This window comes from Spodoptera frugiperda, chromosome 11 (assembly GCF_023101765.2).
Source record: "Spodoptera frugiperda isolate SF20-4 chromosome 11, AGI-APGP_CSIRO_Sfru_2.0, whole genome shotgun sequence".
NCBI classification, from domain to species: Eukaryota; Metazoa; Arthropoda; class Insecta; order Lepidoptera; family Noctuidae; genus Spodoptera; species Spodoptera frugiperda.
The window spans coordinates 1,098,285-1,118,285 of record NC_064222.1 but is presented as its reverse complement, the minus strand read 5'-3'; the positions used below and the strand labels follow the sequence as shown (position 1 = coordinate 1,118,285).

The 20,001-nt window shown below is 37.2% G+C and overlaps 1 long non-coding RNA gene across 1 annotated transcript in view; it reads right to left on the bottom strand.

Annotated features, from left to right (window-relative positions):
• Positions 1-8,166, bottom strand: part of LOC126911223 (uncharacterized) — a 170,530-nt gene extending 162,364 nt beyond the window's left edge. The window contains exon 1 of the long non-coding RNA XR_007705749.1: positions 8,119-8,166. This is a non-coding gene — a long non-coding RNA (uncharacterized LOC126911223). The remainder of the gene's footprint in view (positions 1-8,118) is intronic.
• Positions 8,167-20,001: the final 11,835 nt, after the last annotated feature.

Below are 20,001 nucleotides of genomic sequence, written 5' to 3'. Positions count from 1 at the left end.
TTTAAAATGATCACACTAATATTATAAATGTGAATGATATATGGATGTTTGTCCGATAATCACGCTAAAACTAGTAAACGGATTTTGATGAAATTTGGACACAAACAGGGTATGATCTGACTTGGGTGATAGGATACTATATCCCATGGAAACGCAGGCGAAGCCGCTAGCAGATTTTATGTATTGATAAAATAAATAAGTCAACGCTATAATTATAATTGATTGAACCTGATGACTGCACGGTTGGCGCGGTGGCTGGGCAACTGGCTGCCGTGCAACGTGTCGCGGGTTCGATTCCCGCACGGAACAACTCTTTGTGTGATCCACAGATTGTTGTTTCGGGTCTGGGTGTCATGTGCATGTGAAATTGTATGTTTGTAAACGCACCCACGACACAGGAGAAAATCCTAATGTGGGGCAAAGTTTAAAAAAAAAATGATGTACGACCCAAAACTACATACTGATCGTCATGATCACTGTGAAATTTTAAATCTTCTTTTACAAATATGAAAATCAGTCGAATAAAATGGAACTAATAAACAACTTCACACCCTTTACACAACACCTCGGATTTATATCGAGGGAAATAACCTCATCCTTAACAGTGCCCGCATAATTATAATTATTTTAATATGCAAATAATGATAATAAAATTTCGTAGGTTTTTACTTTTGTTTGTGGCGAAAGGCTTATTGGGTTATACTTAATTATATTTAGAGGGGTTAAGGGGCCCCCTACCTGAGTAACCCTTAATTTTTATTTATGTCTACACGTTAATTCACTCTTTGTGCATATTTTAAATTATGAAGTCTTTGCTTTGCTCATAATTTGATATTACTTGTGGCTGTTTCGGCTTTTAGGTTATGGATTGTGTTAGAGGAGGGTGCTTATTAAGACTAATAATTTTATGGAGACTCTCACTCACAGGAGTATATGCTATGAGTTTCCAGGATAAAACAAAGTGTTGTTAGAAAAATAAACTTCAGCCAAGCGGCTTCGCCCACATTTCCATGGAATACAAAGTATCCTATCATCTTAGCTGTATACCAAATTTCAATAAAATCCGTTCAGTGGTTTCAGTGTGATTGACGGACAAACATCCTAACAAACTTTCACATTTATAATATTAGTGTGATTTGTTGGGTTTTTGTTAACATGTTGTAAGTCCAGATTAAATTGATTATCAGTACTTACTTTTCACGTAGCTATCGTTTGTCTTGAATTATTTGATTTTATATATGTTAAATAATTAAATGCTGTTGGATTTTGGAAGTGATTTCCACCTCATATCGTAGTAGTAACAATAAGATCACTTGCTTTTTTTAATCATATTAATTTCCCTCTACAACTCGTATATAGTGACAATGGATTTAAAAACAAAAAAGAATTAGCAATGGACTTACCCCTTTAGCAGGTTCATAAAGTCTGGGACGTTAATGAAATCACCCCGATCGTCGACGAGGCCGGGCGCGGCCATTTTTCTAAGATAACATTTTTAATCGTTTCTCACGGATCACTTGACATTTCGCCAACCCCTCTCCACACTTGGGTGAACTGATTAAAGATTATTTCTTCTTTAAAAAGGAGCCCTTTTCTGTTTGACTTGATTTTCGGTCAGTTACACAGTACCTAAAAAGTTAAAATTTATTGTCGTACCCCACCCTTTTTTGGCGAAATTCGATGGTAGATAAGTATTGGAGGATTTTTTTTAATTCAATTCGAATTGTTGAATGTTAAAGTTTTTTTTTTCGGTGGTGAAAGGGTTTGAGTTGGTACTCGGAGTATTTTACAAAGAATTTTATTGTCATTTTAAATATAGCTCCATTTTTGTTGGAGATTAAAGGTTTGGTAGTAAGAAATCGTTCCAGAATTAGCTGTAGACACATTGACCTTTTGACTGATGTGGACCATACCAATCTCTTAAAATTATTTTGTAAACCACGAATAAACTTATAAAAAGCAACTACCGTAGTATGTAGATGTCTTAAATATTAAAGATGTTATTGTTAAGTGACTTTGAGCATGAGACAAGGATTTTTTTTAAAACATTGCCCTAATTTCAAACTGGGATTTTCTGCTACGTCGTGGGTGCGTTTACAAACACAAGTTCACATACACATGACACCCAGACCTGAAACACCAATATTTTACCACTTTTAACCACTTTGTGTGATCCACAAATCACACAAAGTGGTAAAAAATTAACTAAAGTATTCAAAACATATTCTACATCTACTACTATTATTAAGGACTCAGTTACAGTAATGTTTTGTTAATAAATGAATAATGTAATTGATCTAGCGAGCTCTGTATCAAGCAAACAGCACCTAGTGCTGGAGGTCGCCCGTCGACGTGATTGCACCCGTCGGCTATTAGCGAATGACTCGTGTGAATATACAACGGCTGAATAGTTTTGATAGTTTTACTGGCCGAAGAAAATATTAAATTTTCTTGATGAATTGATTTTCTTTTCAGGATTACTTTAGCAAACAATCTGTTTATTAGTGTTCCATTTGATGACTCGTGTCAATATACAATGGCCTACTGAGATTATATTTATCAGAAAAACATATTTAATTAAACAGTTTTTATGGGCGTAATTTGTATGGTTATAAAGACTAAGAGTGTGTAACAAGTTTCAGATCGAGCGGACGTCAGGAGTCATCATCATCAGCAGCATGTAAACCCTCTTCTAATATGGAGAAAGTCCAAATAATCTTAGAAAGTACGTATAACTCGAAAAATGTCACATAGGTACTTGCCGTTTGTATCATGCTCATGTATGAAAGCTCTCAAACATCCGGGCAACCACGACATTTTTCACTAACAGCAATGTAATAATACAGTAAATTCCAAATTATTCACTAAACTACACATTCAAGTACCAAAACTACGTACCAGACTACACGTTAGGATGCAGGCTCATGACCCAAATGTTATGATAGCTCCCAATAACAGCCGGCGGCGGTCAATGATTGCTGTTATTAATTAAGAGAGGCGCTAGGTGGTAGGTGGCCACCTTGCTCTCAACCCAGCCACATCTACCAAGATATTGGGGAACTTAGTTAGAGTATAGTAATTGAAAGGTGTTTCAATGTAATTTATATTGAAGACCGCTTTGTAGATTGGTTTTAGTTTTAGTTGGATTTTGGGTTATTGAAGTGTTTTTGAATTCATAATTAAGTAAATATTTTATTATAATTTTCGTTAGACATACTAAATTGATTATTATGTTATCGGCTTACTCACGTAACTGTAAAAGTAGCGACGTTCGCCGCGTCATGTGTCGCGGAATACTGCTCATTAATATGAGCCTCTAGCTTGACTTGAAACTAGTCGAGTTCCTCGTCAAACAGTAACGTGAGTAAGCCAATAACATAGGAAATAATTAAGTTAATATTGGTACTTTGACAGTCCGCTGAGTTGAGTGAAAGTATTTTGTTGTCCTCAAGGTTATTTTTTTTCTATCTCTTTGACTGAATGTTAGTGTTAAATTGTTCTCACATAGTTGAAGCAATCGAAACAAAGTTACCAAGAATGGTATTTCTTGCTCGTTCTACATAGGAATCTACACTTTGGACCGAGCAAATAGATTCACTAGAGGATTGACTGACAGACAGACATTTTTAATATTATTATGTTTGCTTTGACGTTCAAAAGTGCGTTCCTAGTCTACGTAAACATAAATAATTTTGACTTTGACTTTGACTTTAGTATTATCTATAAAATCAAAGAAAATAATAGATCTCAAAAGGTTGATTTAATACAAATTACATTGATTATAAACTTTACTCAAATAAACATTAATTACAACGTTTTATTTTCTTATCATTAGAGTCGTATGAAGTCACAACAAATATAACTTTATAATAATACAAATTATAATAATCTGAACAAACAGCACGCGTTACTGTAGCCTGTAGCTAGGTAACATTAAAAAAATAACGCGATATACAATTCAAACTGGCCAAAATTTATTATTGGCAATAAAACTGGGAACACTCCTAAAGCATTGCTAATTAATGTAAACATAGAACGATTAGGAGTACGAATAAACACGCGAAATGGCCTTCTGGAGTAATAAATACCTATAATAATTTTAATTACACCAGAAAAAAGACATTACCCCGCATAAAAGATAAAAATTACGCCATATTGCAAATGAGAGAAACAATAAGGGGAAAAGATAAAATTATTATATATTTTTTTAAAAACGTATTTATAATTAATATGTAGGTAGGACAGGGCCGCACTCGGGCGGTCATCAGGATAAAATAAATTATGATATAGTGGGGTGTGTACGCGTTGGAAGTTACACAGACTTGCATTAATTAGATAGGGCTGTGCTAATTGATATTCTTTTGGATTATAAGTGTGAAAGGAGAATTTGTTATATGGAATAGGATTGGAATATAATGAGATTATAAGTAGTTGTCAAACATGTTTGATAAGTTTAATGTGTAGCTTAAATACTCCATCTTTATAGAAACTTAAACTATGAGACGAGGTACACTAAAGCACATCCATTTTTTTATTGTTTTCTTATAAAATGTCTTTTAAAACCTTTTTTGGATTTCTATAATGATTTTATTTGAATACTAGAAAAAAAATCCAAGAAAACTTAAATTGACAAAGACCACAAGAGGGTCGATGCATTTCTTGATCTTAAGGCGTAGTTACAGTGCTTAGATACATCTAGGTCCAACAAAATAATTAATAAAAACAATATCTTTCACCATCCACGAAACATTGCCACTTCTAGACTTACAACAGGCAATTCGGACGTGAGTTTTTTGAAAAAAATGTCGACGGCGTCTAATGAATTTATAGTCGGCAACTTGCTCTGTGGCGCGCATTTTTTCCCGCGAGAACAGATAAAGGCTGATAACTGAACTCGTGACGAATAGTGCGGAAATGTTGCCAGAATAAATTATTATTTTTTCATTTTTATTATTTAAATGAAAATAATCTGGTTGAATGCGTCGCTGGTGGAATGGTTACCGGTGTCGGTGTTAACTTGTTTTTAGAATTTGATTCTTAAGTCAGCTTAGATAGATCTTAAAATTGTAGGAATAGGCTTAGTGTTAATAAAATACCTATTTCATATTAATTTGAATAAATATGAAGCCAGAAATTGTACTTTAAGAACAAAATATTGAAATGATCTTATATTTTGCACTGATACAACAACACGCATGCAACATGCGTCAACAGCCTATAAGTGGCCACAGCTAAATATTTCTTCTCACACGGTTTGAGCATTAATCACCACGCTTGCTCAATGCAGGTTGGCGATTTCAAAATGAAATAAGCCCAAGTTTCCTTCACCGTTTGTAAGTAGTGTCTAAATAATCGTAGAAAGTACATATAAGTACATATAAAATTTTTAATATGTTTAGTGTTAATTGGACAATTCAAATTAGTTTGAATGAATATGAAGCCAGAAATTGTATTTGAAAAACAAAATATTGATAGGAACTTATATTTAGCACTGATACAACAACACGCATGCAATTTGCGTCAACAGCCTATAAGTGGCTACAGCTAACTAAAAGTTTCTTATCACACGGTTTTAGCATTAATCACTACGCTTGGGCCTATAATTTTAAATTATATTATATTATAATTATAATTTTAAATTATAGGCCCAGGTTTCCTTCACCGTTTATCAGTGGTGTCTAAATAATCGTAGAAAGTACAAATTACTCTAAAAAAGTTCCATTGGTACACAGAGTAGTATTAGCTGAGTTGGGTGATAATATATTTTTTATCCCACGATAACGCAGGCGAACCCGCTGGCAGAAGTTAGTATAAAGATAAAATTCGGCGGTTTTCAGTGCGAGTCATGAAACACAGGTACTCCATAACAATAAACGGCAGTTGACCTTATTATTGGTAAGATTCTGTAAACTAAGAACTTGGGACATTTTTTATTCAATATTAAAAATACATACGTAAAAAAAAATTAACACATATGTTAGATATTTTATTGTTAAGTTACTTTCGAAGGTAGTTTCACGTTTCTAAACGTTAAATGTAAAAAATATCTATTATATTTTTCCTTGAAAGGATGAGAGAGATGTGTACCGAAATTTTATCAAAATAATTTTATGATTCGAGGAAGTAACAACACAATTTGATGAAAAACATTTAAAAAACCCAACCTAACTCAGCATTAGTTTACGAAACCACTTGAAAACCACGATACTAAGTTCTCGTCACATGTTTGCTGACATTATTTCAAATTGAACCGCAACTTAAATTCTATAAATAAATAAATATCTATAATATTAATAAAATAAATATCATTTATCATTATCATTTATAATTATTATTGACACAATTTAAATTAAACCTAAATCCACACTATCAGTAGTCACCATTCCCGATCTTCGGCCGTATTAACGAAAAAGGCACCATCACATAATTCCGGTCGGATATATTTTCCACTTGGATAGCCGATTACACGGGCAATTGGGTTTAGGGGGCGTCCAAAGGTCGGGATTCGAACCCTGGACAATGGCTCGATAGTTTGTCTAGTGCCATTTTGATGGAGCGCTCCTGATAATGCTAACGGCTTTGTTTGGATGGTTGCGAAATCAATTTGTTGAATGGGCTAGTACTGTGTGGAGAAAAAGTGATATACAAGGTGAAACACCTTTGAAATATCATTATGAAGCTGACTATATTGTGTGGAGATGTTTTAGAATAAAAATAGCCTGGTTAGATACCGTAATTGTTTTGATTATAACATCTTATGACAAGATTGTTAATAACACTCAAAAGTAAATTTTACATTTTTAGGAGAGCACTATGTTCAGCAGTTATTACTTTAACATCAATAGCCTATAAGTGGCCACTGCTGATCAAATGACTCTTCTCGCGCAGAGAAGGTTTAATTTGTAGCATAATTAGAAATTATAAGCCCAGGTTTCCTTACAATGTTTTCCTTCGCCGTTTGCCAGTTTAAATATAATGCCAGTTTAGGTATAACCCTAGACGCTAAGCTACAGTGGGCCCCACATATAGATAAGTTGTCGAAAAGGCTCAGCTCAGCAGCATATGCCGTTAAAAAAATTAGAAATTTAACTGATGTAAATACAGCGCGTCTAGTATACTTTAGTTATTTCCATAGTATCATGTCATATGGTATTCTCCTGTGGGGGAATGCTGCTGACATTCAGTCTGTCTTTGTGCTGCAGAAGCGAGCCATTCGATCAATTTATAATCTTAGTCCGAGGCATTCTCTCAGGGAACTATTTAAAGAAATTAATATAATGACTGTTGCCTCTCAATATATCTATGAAAATATAGTGTATGCTCATAAAAACATAAAATTATTTAAAAAGTACAGTGATATACACAATATCAACACTAGAAATAAAAATAAATATGTTGTTCCTACTACTAGACTTAAGAAAATAAGCGGTTCGTTTAGATGTCAATGTATACGCTTTTACAATAAAATTCCCAGCCATATTCAAAGTTTAAACCTAGGTAAATTTAAAAATATTATTAAAGAAAAACTTTGTAGTAAAGCTTTTTATAAAATAAAAGACTACTTGGAGGATAGTCAGGCTTGGGAATGAACTGCTATAATGTCCACACAGGTCTTGCTGACATGTTTGTAACATATAGTTACATTTTTTATACAATTTGACATTGTTTTTATATATATTTTTTTCTTTTTATATTTTTATATTTCCTTTTAAAATTGTTAGTTTGAGGACCGTGTGAGACTTTTGCTAGTCATTTTATTTTTAGTAAATTATATTCTGACAGTTTGAGCATTTGTGTGGCCTACCCAAATGTTCTTTTGGTTGGTGTTGTTCGTCGGATCATTCAGCAACAGCCGTCAGCTGAGCTGATTGTAAACTGACACATGCGTGCTGCCATCTGAACAGGTCCGCTCAAACTGCTGTGGTTCTTTCCTCAAAAGACCACTACAGAATCAACTTGCACGGTTCTCCGACATCTTTAATTGATTTTGTCTGGACTTTAAAAGAGACTATGACCTCTGAGTTTGTTTCGGCATTTCTTCTCAGAGTAGTCGGATAGGAAATGCCGGCCTCATCTAGTTATTTAAGAGATTGACGTGTAAAAGTGTTATTTTATAACCTATTTGCAAAATAAATATCATTTATCATTTATCATTATCATTTAAATAATCTTAGAAACTACATATACCTCGGAAAAAGTCACATTGGTACATGTTGATGGCAGGTTTTGAACCCTTAAAAGGATCAGCGCTTGTAACACATAAATTGAGTAAAGTATTTTAAAGTTTAGAAATAATTATTATGGTGTTCAAAAAGTGTGGGACGGCAAGTGACACTACTATGCGTCAGACAAACAATTCGATACACGAATTAATAATAAAAATGGGGTTTATATTTTCTATTGAAATCTATGCTAATTTTACCATGAATATTCTTGTTGTTTATAACAAAAGTTCTACAAAAATCAAAATTATACCTAATTTATCCATATCCTTATATCACAATTTAAACCCACCGTCAAAGCAAGCTAATCGAAACTGTGAGCCAGAGAGAATATTTCGTTAATCTCGAACAAAATGGTGATAATATGCGCCGCGGTTTCTTGCGAGTTACAACGTTAATTTATGCCAAAACACGAACTATAGCATTTTAACTCCTTCGGAGATAGGACGCTGGGGGCGAACGGTGTAAGTCTGATATTTAGATTTTTTGGGAAAGCTATAGAAATATGGTTTTTGAACTGATACTTTTCAGTAGTATTCTAGTTGTCTATGTAAAAACACATTTAAAAAAAATATTAGATCTAGAATCAAGTAATATAATAATTTTTGTTTTAACATTATACATACATATAAATGCGGGCAGTATTTAAAAAATAAAATTAAATACATTTTCATTAACACAACGGTACTCTTCCCACGGGCATCGAAAGACCTGAACTCACGAACTTCATCAGAAACCATAAAACATTGAATCTTCTAAATTTTGAACTTCAGCCTATCTGCCAAACATTGGAGATTATGGCATAACCTCTTATGTAAAGAAAACTCATAGAGAAATCTCAGTAGGGGGGACTGTCGCAAGCTGGTCATGACAATGAGTATGATTTTGGAAGGCTTTTAAAGAGTCAGGTCACAGTAGTGGTTTTTAACGTCTTCATCAAATATAGAAAAATGTGACTTAACCCCTTTTCTCTCAAGCGGTTAGTGGCGATCCGACTTAACCGAAGCCAAAAAGTGTACAGTCACGCCTCACGCCCCCCTTCGCGACCCACCCCCTCCACCCCCTGACACCCCCTGTCCGGGCTAACTTCATAAGACTATGAATTTAAATACGTTAGTCGATGTCAAAGGGTCGTCTTGTTGCATCCGTTAGAAGTGGTAAAATGCTGCCTTTCATAGTTAGGTTAGGTGTTTGGTCAGTCAAGTCTTGTCTAGAGTCCGATTTTTTTTGTGGTTTTGTCAGTGATTTGTGGGGTTTGATTTTTAGACCTATATATTTTATTTATTACAGTTGGTTTTGCACACTTAGATTATTATTATTACAATGTTGACAGCTTAATTATTTACTTTGCTACATATTCTCAATTCATTAAATGTGGGAGGGCTATGCTTCGGCACAAATGGGCCGGCTCGATCGGAGTGATACCACGGCCTCACCGAAAACTGACGTAAAACAATGCTTGCGTTGTTGCCCAATTAAATTACTTCCTAATCTTACTTTTTCTCGATTCTCCAAAAACCCATTAAATTCCTAATCCTCTAAAGGCCGCAACACACTTGTATCGCCTCTGGTGTTTCGGGTGTCTAAAGGCGGCGGCGATTGCTTATCATCAGGTGATCCGTCTGCTTGTTTACCGATTTATACCACAAACAAATTTGTGGTCCACTAATCAATAAAAAAAAACCGACATTGAATAAAATAATCACCAAAAACAAAAAGCGTCATCGTAGCGCTCCACCTCTAACTTTCCTTATCACAACCGGATTGTTAGTACAGTAAGTAAAAATATTCGAATCACGAGCCTCGCACTCGATGTTTGTTAATTACTCATTACTGCCTGAGGTGGCAATGAATTAGAATTAGCAATCATATTTGTTTGTTAATTATAAATTTTATAGAGTTGCTTCTTATATTTTCAAAATTGCACTCAAAATTCTTAATTTTATTAGGGTAAAATAAATCGACTCTCGTTAATTTGAAATCCGAGAACTCCTAAAATATTTACCGAATCGAATCACCGAATGTTCAAATAATCGAATGGTCTGAGATTTGAAAGAAATAAATATGAACATAGAGCAATTAGCAGATAGCTAAATCTATTCAATACATCGGGTTTATTTCCAAATGATTGATTAATTAAATTTTAAGTTTTTGGTAGTTTATTCAAATTAAATATTCGAGCAAATTAGTCCATCGAGCTCAAGATTTTCTCTGCTCGAATATCAAGGCAGTCAAAGTCATATTCCTAAAATATATAGGTATTAGTCTACCTAAATAGGTAAACATGCAACAGAACACAAGTATAAATTTACAAGTACAATCAAAGACACAAACAGATGACCACCGCACTGCATGTCGGTGTACAACAACACAAATTGATTTTTCGCCGCTAATCGTGAATGTTCGGTAGGTGGTCGGGGAGGCCAATAAACGGCGGGGATGTCTTTATGGGGCTACAACTAGCAAACCGCCATTACGAGATCGCTATTAACTTTCGGTGTGTTAAGGGTTTGAGGCGGTATTTTTTTCTTTTGTGGATGAGTATTGTTGCTTTAATTAACAATTGTTTAATAACTGACGTACGACGAAATCGGTGAAATCTACTTATTACAGTACTTTCTCGGCTCCATCTAGTTATATTAGGGATTGACGAATACAATTTGTTATCATGTAATCTATTTGTAAAAATAAATATCATGTAATAATTGTTACTGTAAACATATTTCTCATGTAGTTTCTATTATTTTATTTTCCCGAACTGCTGTGAAAACGATATCATGGATAAACGATAAAAAATAAACTCCCGAAAATGTCACTTACGTTTACATAATTATATTATACAATGCATAATTTCTGAAAACTTTCTATGATATTTTAAAAAAATATGTGTACAATATGCTTACTTTACAAGCTATAAAAATCATAATGATCAAAATAATTTCCTTATTAATTAAGAATATTTTAAAAAGATACCACCTCCAAACCAAATCAATAGGTTTCCACATCGATGCTATTGTCCGTATCTTCGCGAAACACGTAAACAGCGGTGTGTGGTCGTAAAAGAAAATGCGTTCGACTGTACCGCGCAATTTGTGCGGCGGGGTATTGATCAGTATATTGTTGCCGGCTGGACATTATTAGGAGGCCATCTTTATTTTCTTATTAGAGAAAAATAATGAAATATAGCTTACTAACTTCGGCCAGCGGTTTCGTCCGCGTTCTCGTGTGATAAAATGATTTTTACTTTTTTAATGATATTCATTAAAAAAATTAAAATCACCCAAGTCAGCTCATACCCTGTCTGTACATCTAATTTCATTAAAATCCGTTCAATAGTATCTGCAACTTGCACATAAAATTTTATAATATTAGTGTGATTAGTTCGTTGATTTGTTTCTAGTAAAGGGGTAACCAAATTTTTATCAAAATGTTCAGTAATAGCACGTTTAGTGTATGGTGATAGGCAGGCCTCAATATCTATAAATAAAAGGATATGTAACAGAAGTCAATGTCAAAGTCAAAGATTGTTATTGCGAGCCAGTGTTTCAGGTTTGTGGGCAAACCGGTTTTGGTTTGGATAACCAAATTGTAGGTTATCGGAATTATTATGTCTAAATTCTCAAAAACAATAATATGAGGCCAAATCTAATCTAGAATCAGGTTTACTACGAAAACTTTCATTCATCGTGAAAATAAGAAAATTCACTAGCAATAGCACATAAAATCAATACTTTTACGCCCCACTTACATGGCGTAATATCATAATCCAAATTAGATGGCCGCCATCAATAGGCCGTTACTTAGGACAAGATATAACTCGGTAGCTACCTATAATATTTTTATTATGATATAAAAATAATGGGGTAAGATTTTATGGGCATAACTCGTAATAATTATGAGGTATGGCCACATCCCCTCCTAGTGTGTTTGTGATCATTTTTATAGTTCTCCTTTGATTGGATTGCTGATTTATTTCGTTCATTATGGTCATAATAAACTGATTAAGTAGCTAGTGTGTTCTCTTAAATAAGATTCACTTTTCAAAACTTTAGCTTTCTGCTCTTTTTTATTTAGTCATCAACAGTCTATAAGTGGTCACTGCTGACCAAAGGCTTCTTCTCGCACGAAGAAGGTTTGAGCATTAATCACCACGGTTGCTCATTTGCTCAATGCGGGTTGGCGATTTGAAACTTATAATTTCATTAGAAATAATATGCCCAGGTTTCTTCACGACGTTTTTCTTCACCGTTAGTCAGTGGTGTCTAAATATGCTTAGAAAGTACATATAATTCGGAAAAAGTCACATTGGTACCAGCCGTCTCAAGCATGAGAAACAGACTTCTTAAACCAACCTATAAATTCAAGATTCACAGTCAACTAATGACTCATCATCTTCAACAGGTCAATTATCACTAATAAAAGCCAGTTAACTTCGGGACTACTATGTACCTCCTCAATTTTATCTCTAGGCCTCAACATCTCAAAACGACAACACACGAAAAAAAATCTCATCAACAAAACTCTTCTTGGAAATTTTACAAAATTACTCATTTCCCGACCGATCCCTTAAAAGATATGCGACATTCAGCCACAATCGTAACTCTTAATCGATGTTTTTCTTCTATACTTACGTAGAATAAGCTCAAAATGTACTAAAAAAAGTATATTGTACCAACTGTAGGTGATCTTGTGGTAAATTAAAAACGCCCGAGGGTATTGGATGATAGTCTCCCTCATTACAGAGTAACAACGATTGCCATTTCAGGTGTATTGTGTAAAAATTGTGGTTGCGGAACCCTCGTGTGTGGTGGGAAGGTTTTTCCAGTTTCAGTTTGTTTAGGGTTCGATTTTTGTGTTGGGTCTTTTTTGGTAGTACATTTTTGAAGATGGTTTGATCAATGACAGCGATTAGTAAAGGTGATATTTTTAAATAACAGTCGAGCGTCTCCATAAGTATCAGCATAATAATTGAGAAGCTACAAAGCTTCTCTCTTTGAAACTACTATTTTAAAAGATTGGATTAAAATATCAAATCCGTGATTTTGACACACACCGTCCACAGCAGTGGACGTCTTAGACTAGGGACTCTTAGGGGAGGCCTATGTTCAGCAGAACATAGGCCTCCCCTAATGACTTCCAGATAGGCCGGTTGGAAGCGACCTGGATCATTTTGACTATTGGCTATTATAGCAAATCCATGTTGATATATTAGAAGCTGTAGCATCAATTAACATAGATTTTATACCAGCAACTCTAGAAGAATATCAAAACTGTCCTTTATTGAAAATGACAGGTAATAATGATAGTCCAATTCCTGTTCTTTCGCAAATAGAGCATGAAAATGGCAAAGAAAAACCCCTAGTAAAAATGTAGTTTTGGTCTCCGGCTTCTCAGTTTACAGAGTAAAGCTACTAGCTGTTCATAACGGTGTCGAGGCGAGGTTACCTAGAATAAATTCAGGTTCGTTTCTCTGCTATAATGAATGCTAAGATTAAGATTTGTGTTCCGTAGGTTCAAGCTATTGTTTGCATTGTGCTTGACTGTACCTCTACGTACAGTCGTATGCAAAGGTTATTATTTTTCTTTGTATGTCTAGAATCTAGAGGTTTTCGATTATGTGGGGACAGTCGTGGTGTTTATTGTTTTAGTATTTATATTTTATATTGTTTGAAAACAAGTGGATGAAATAAATGGTGAATTGAGGGGGTTATCCTGACTATGTTGTCATCTCAATATCAGGTAAAATATTGTATAATTTGAACGAAATAGGCTATTTTGCATTATAATAATCGTATTTACAACAATATCACTAATTAAAATTTAAGTATAAGGCCTGATAAGTTAAAAATATTAGTAAACATAACCTCTTTGCGGTTGTTGACACAACTCCTTTGTTTGAAACTACTTAACTTTTCTAGCAGTTTTCTTAACTAAATCAACTTCAATTTTTCATATTATTAACATAACTTCCATCTTACTGTCTCCTTCTCTAACTTTCAATATGATTCTAACTCGCAAAGCCCATGCTCGCCAAGAGGAGTCAAAACTCAACCTGGCTTTGAGCGAACTAAAGGCTTCAAAAGAGTTGTGTGATCAACTGCTGAAGGAAAGAGATGACAATGAGAAGGAATTTTTAGACGTTTTAAATAATAATAAGAAACTGAAATGTGAAATGGCTCAGTTACATACTCAACACACTGAAGCCATTGAGGCTCGGGATAGGCTCCAATTTGTTGTGGACGGATTCAGTCAGTGTAGCGTTGAGTACGAACAAACATTACATAGTAAAGCTCTTCTAGAACATCAGCTACATGAGGCCAATAATCAAATTAGCCACCTTGAAATGATTAACCACAACATCACGGCCAGTCTGAATAACAGTCTGTTCAGCGAATTGGTGTCAGCCCGTGCTTCTCAATCACAACAAATAGACTTGAATCCATTGACTATAGATTTAACAGGTGAAAGTGATTCATGTCATTCTAAAAAAAATCCTTGTTTTAGTAATAATAAACTAAAAAAATATATTAAGATCAATAAATTTATAACAAAAACCAACAGATTGATCAAAAGACAAAAGTTTTTTATAAAAAATGTCTTAGAGGAAAATCCCTCTCAACCTAGTACATAAGCGCGATGACGTCAGGTGGAAGGGATAGCATCACGTGAACGTAGCAGTACCGTCCGGCGCTTCACTTTTGCATCGGCGCTCGGGCGAGGCGGTTGTATGGTTGTGCTCTCAAGTGCTATTATTTGTAATATTGGTTTGTGTTGTTACTTTTAGTTCCTATTTAGTTTATTTTGTGATTTGCTCATGTTAACATTATTTGAATAAATAAAGAGAGGTTAGGATTGTCATTGTGTTTCTTTTTAAAAACTTAATTTGATCTTCCTTTTATAAGATCAGAAGTGGGATAGTTAACGCGACTTTAATCGTTCTCCATCCTTTTATTTTAAAACCAGGTGGTCGATCAATCTTTTTCTGGTAACTTAGTACTTTGCTCTTTTATTTTTATTTTTGTAAATACTACCCGCAAGGTAGTAATTATGTCGAGCAGTGATTATTCAGGTGGTGAAACGCCACCCACGCGTCGAAGTAGGAGTCGTGATAGTCGAAAACGTAGGCATGGTTCACACAAACGTCGCGACCGTCGTTCAAAACGACGCGATCCGGTGGATCAGATTTTGCAACGACTAAATGCACTTGAGGAGCGCCTGCCGGTAACGGCGACTAATTTAACCGCTCCGTCTCGTCCTTGCGTTCGAGGCAGCCCCCCATCTGTGGTCTTGGACGTTACCGAGACTACAGCCGAGGTTGGCGTGGCAACGCCTTCTACGAGCCGGCCTGCGGAAACGCCGCGCGATACCAGCAGCACGGCGGATGGGATTGTCGGTGCACTGTCTTCATTGTTACAAGTAAGATCTAAGCATTATTATATTTCAAATTTTGACCCAAGTTTGCATGATTTTGATGTGTGGTGTGCGGAGGTAGACCGTGGCCGAAACCTGAACGGTTGGGATGATCATGAGTGTCTTGGGCGTATTGGTGGCTGCCTGCGTGGTGACGCCAAAACGTGGTTGAACCATTGGGTGACAAGCGATCGCTCGTGGTCGAATTTTAAAGCCGAGTTTCGATCGTTGTGTCCGCGTGAAGTCGATGTGGCGACTGTGCTGTATGACGTCATGAGTACAACGTCTAACAAGTTCACCACGTATGCAGAGTACGCTCGAATGTCCCTACTGCGGTTAAATATCGTACGAGGGCTTTCGGATGAGCTCAAAACCGCTATAGTAGTTCGTGGCATCTCCGACCCTCAGGTGAAAGCCGCGGCTACCAACGCCAAACTGCAGCCGAAAGATTTAGTCGAATTTTTGTCCGTGTATGTAAAACCTAAGAACACGCAAAGTGCTACCGGTAATCCCATACGCTCGTCAGCTGCTGAAACCTCCCATCCTCGTAAACGCGAATCGTTTAAGAGGGGACAGGTGACATGTTTCTCGTGTGGCAAACACGGTCACAAACAAGTTGATTGTTCAAAAAGATCAAAAGTTGACTCAGCCACTTCTAATTCAAAATCTACCCCCTCTGAGACTTTGAACGTAAAAGACACGAAGTCTAATTATTCAAAACCAGTCAAAGTGATTTGCACCTATTGTAAGAAAACCGGTCATCTCGTTGATTCGTGCTATTTTAAGCAACGTATGGATTCTAAGCCTAATGATAAAAGTGGTAGTGACGTAAATTTTTGCTCCGCGTTGATTCCGGACGAAAGAACGTGATGACGACAATTATTCAAAAACTACCCGTAGATGTTTTAATTGATTCTGGGTCTGATATTTCACTTATTTCTAGATCGGTTTTAAAGCATTTTAGTTTTAATCAGTTGCCAACCTATCGTAGATTACGAGGTATCGGTAGTCAAGACATTGAGTCTACTTCTTTTGTTAAGACAATAATTGAGTTCCCTGAATTATCATTAGAGGCGGATCTTTATGTAGTACCACCAGATTGCATTCAGGCACCTGTCTTGGTAGGGACTGACATTTTAAATCGCGATGGTGTCACCTACATTAGGACAAGTGACTCTCAACGATTGGTGAGGGTTGATCAAGCGTACAATGTGTCGTCTGTGGAGCTGGCCGACCAAGTGAGGACACCCTTAGTTGGTGATGACAAGAAACGTTTGTTATCATTGATCGACGAGTTTTCTAGAACGTTCACCACTGGCACGGCGACCTCCACAGTAAACACTGGGAGCATGGAGATTCGGCTTAGCAGTGACAGTCCAATAAGTTATCGACCGTACAAGCTTTCGGCAGACGAGAAGTTACGCGTTCGCGGCATAATTAATGAGCTTTTGAGTAAGGGTATCATACGAGAATCCCAATCAGACTATGCGAGTCCTATCATCCTCGTAAAGAAAAAGAGCGGGGAGGATAGGATGTGCGTAGACTATAGGGCCTTAAACGCTGTCACTGTTAAGGAGAGATTTCCATTGCCACTAATCGATGACCACATCGATAAATTAGGCAACTTCAAGTATTTTACCAGTCTTGATATGGCTACTGGCTTTCATCAAGTACCAATGAAAGACGATGCCTCTATTAGTAAGACTGCCTTTGTGACGCCTGAAGGGCATTACGAGTATTTGAAAATGCCCTACGGGCTGGCTAACGCCCCTGTCGTGTATCAGCGCATTATCACAAAGACACTCAAGCATCTTATAGACACTGGCCATGTATTGACCTATATTGATGACGTACTGATCATGTCCAATTCGATCGAGGAAGGCTTAAAGGTATTGCGAGAGGTTTTAAAAACCCTGTCAGCGGCAGGTTTCTCGGTTAATCTGAAGAAATGTACGTTTTTAGATACGGAAGTTGAATACTTAGGACGGCTGATTGGACATGGTCAGGTACGGCCGAGTCCGAGTAAAACTGATGTTCTAGTTAAGTCCCCGAAGCCCACAAATGTAAAAGAGGTGCGTCAGTTCTTGGGGCTAGCAGGCTATTTCCGCAGGTACATTGCTGAATACGCCTCAAAGACTGCTTGTATTGCCAAGCTACTGAGAAAAGGTGTGCCTTTTGCTTGGGGACCGGAACAAGATGTTGCTCGCGACTATATCATTAAGTGCTTAACTGAGGAGCCAGTTTTAGCAATTTTCAATCCCAGTTTGCCCACAGAACTACATACGGATGCTAGTTCGATAGGATTCGGGGCTATTTTGCTTCAGGAACACGAAGGAAGACGTAAGCGAGTTGTAGGGTATTACAGTAAGTCCACCCAGGGAGCGGAATCAAAATATCACAGTTACGAGCTAGAGACCTTAGCTGTGGTACGTGCTTTGCAACACTTTCGGCATTATTTGATCGGTATCAAATTTAAAATTGTCACCGATTGCAATTCTTTAAAATTAACTGAACGAAAAAAAGATTTACTACCTCGTGTAGCTCGCTGGTGGGTTTACATGCAAGATTTTCAGTTTTCTTTAGAGTATCGAAAGGGTTGCAACATGCAACATGCTGACTTTCTCAGCAGACAGCCCGCTCACGTGTTCCAAATCCAAAATCCACGAAACTGGGCGAAAATTGCTCAAACTGCCGACTTAGAGACTCAGGATCTAATGCAGAAGGTTCGAGAGGGCCAGTTGGATAGCAGTCGATTTTTTATTAAAAATTACTTGCTGTACTATAAGTACACGCCTACTGGTGAAGACTCGCGCCTTCTGTGTTTCATACCGAAAGGGCATAGGCTTAGTCTTTTAAGAGTCTTTCATGACGATCACGATCACATAGGCGTCGATAAAACTGTCGACTTGATACTGCGACACTTTTGGTTTCCTGGTCTTAGACATTTTGTTAAGAAGTATGTTGGCCATTGTATCGTTTGCTTAGCGCACAAGAAAGTGCCCCGAGCACCTCACCAACCAATTGAGTCTTGGACGAAACCAGACATTCCCTTTTCCGTGTTACATGCTGATGTTCTTGGGCCGTTAACAGAGTCCAACGGTTATAAATACATCCTCATAGTTGTAGACTCATTTTCAAAATTTTGCTTATTATACGCTTTATACCGACAAGACGCGGATGAATTGAAAAGGGTGTTTTCCAATGCCATCTCACTGTTTGGCACTCCGTCAACTATAGTGTGTGACAGAGCTAGGATGTTCGAAAGTGCTGCGTTTCAAGACTGGGTAAGTGAACTTGGGTCCTCTATGCACTTTATCACACCCGGGATGCATCGCGAGAACGGCCAAGTCGAACGGTACTGCCGCACAGTCCTCAACATGCTGCGCATAGAGGTAAATAACAGGGGTGCTTCTTGGTCCAACGTTTTATGGAAAGTGCAGCTAACTCTTAACATCACGAAGCAGGCAACAACTCGTACTTCTGCCCTGCAACTGCTGACCGGTGTTGAAGGAACCACTCCGGTTCTACGATCGCTGGTTCGAGACATTGCGCTGAGTGACTCTCATCCGAACCGAGAAGCCCTGCAGACTCTGAGGAGACAGAGGGTCTCGGAACTGCTTGCTGCCAACCAGCAACGGCAGGACACCTACGTTAATGAGGGTCGTCGACAGCCCCGTACTTTTTCTGTTGGCAGTTTCGTGTTCGTCAGCAAAGGTTCACAAAGTACCGGCAAACTAGATTCCGGGATGCGAGGTCCGTACAAAGTTGTCCGGGCATTGCCTCACCACCGTTACGAGCTTGAGTTATTGGCAGGCTCATATGGGAAGAAGACTCAGAGCGCCGCAGAACATATGGTTCAGTGGCGGGGTGAGTGGACCCCGGATACATGTGAGGTATTCTTCGGGACTGGTGAGTGAGCTGTGTTGTCCTGGTTTCCTTAAGTGGCAGCCAGAGTGTCACGAAGGTGACTTTTGTGTTGTTTACCTGATACCCTTGAGGGGTAGTCAGAACGTCACGGAGGTGACCATGATTGTGTTTACCTGGTACCCTTGTGGGGCAGCCAGAACGTCACGGAGGTGACCATGATTGTGTTTACCTGGTACCCTTGTGGGGCAGCCAGAACGTCACGGAGGTGACCTTGTGTATGTTGTCCTGATACTCCTCAATGTGGAGGTTTTATCAGAGGGCCTCGGAAGTGGCTTCTTGATTTGTTGTTATTTGTGTGTTGTCCTGGCGTAAGCCAGAGGGCCACTTTCGAGAGCTTCTTGTTTTACTGTTGCTCATATTATGTTTGCAGACATCGTTCATGAGTAGAGCTCCTCATTGATGATGCCTTCTTGCTTTGGTTACCCTTTGTAAGGGGATTGCT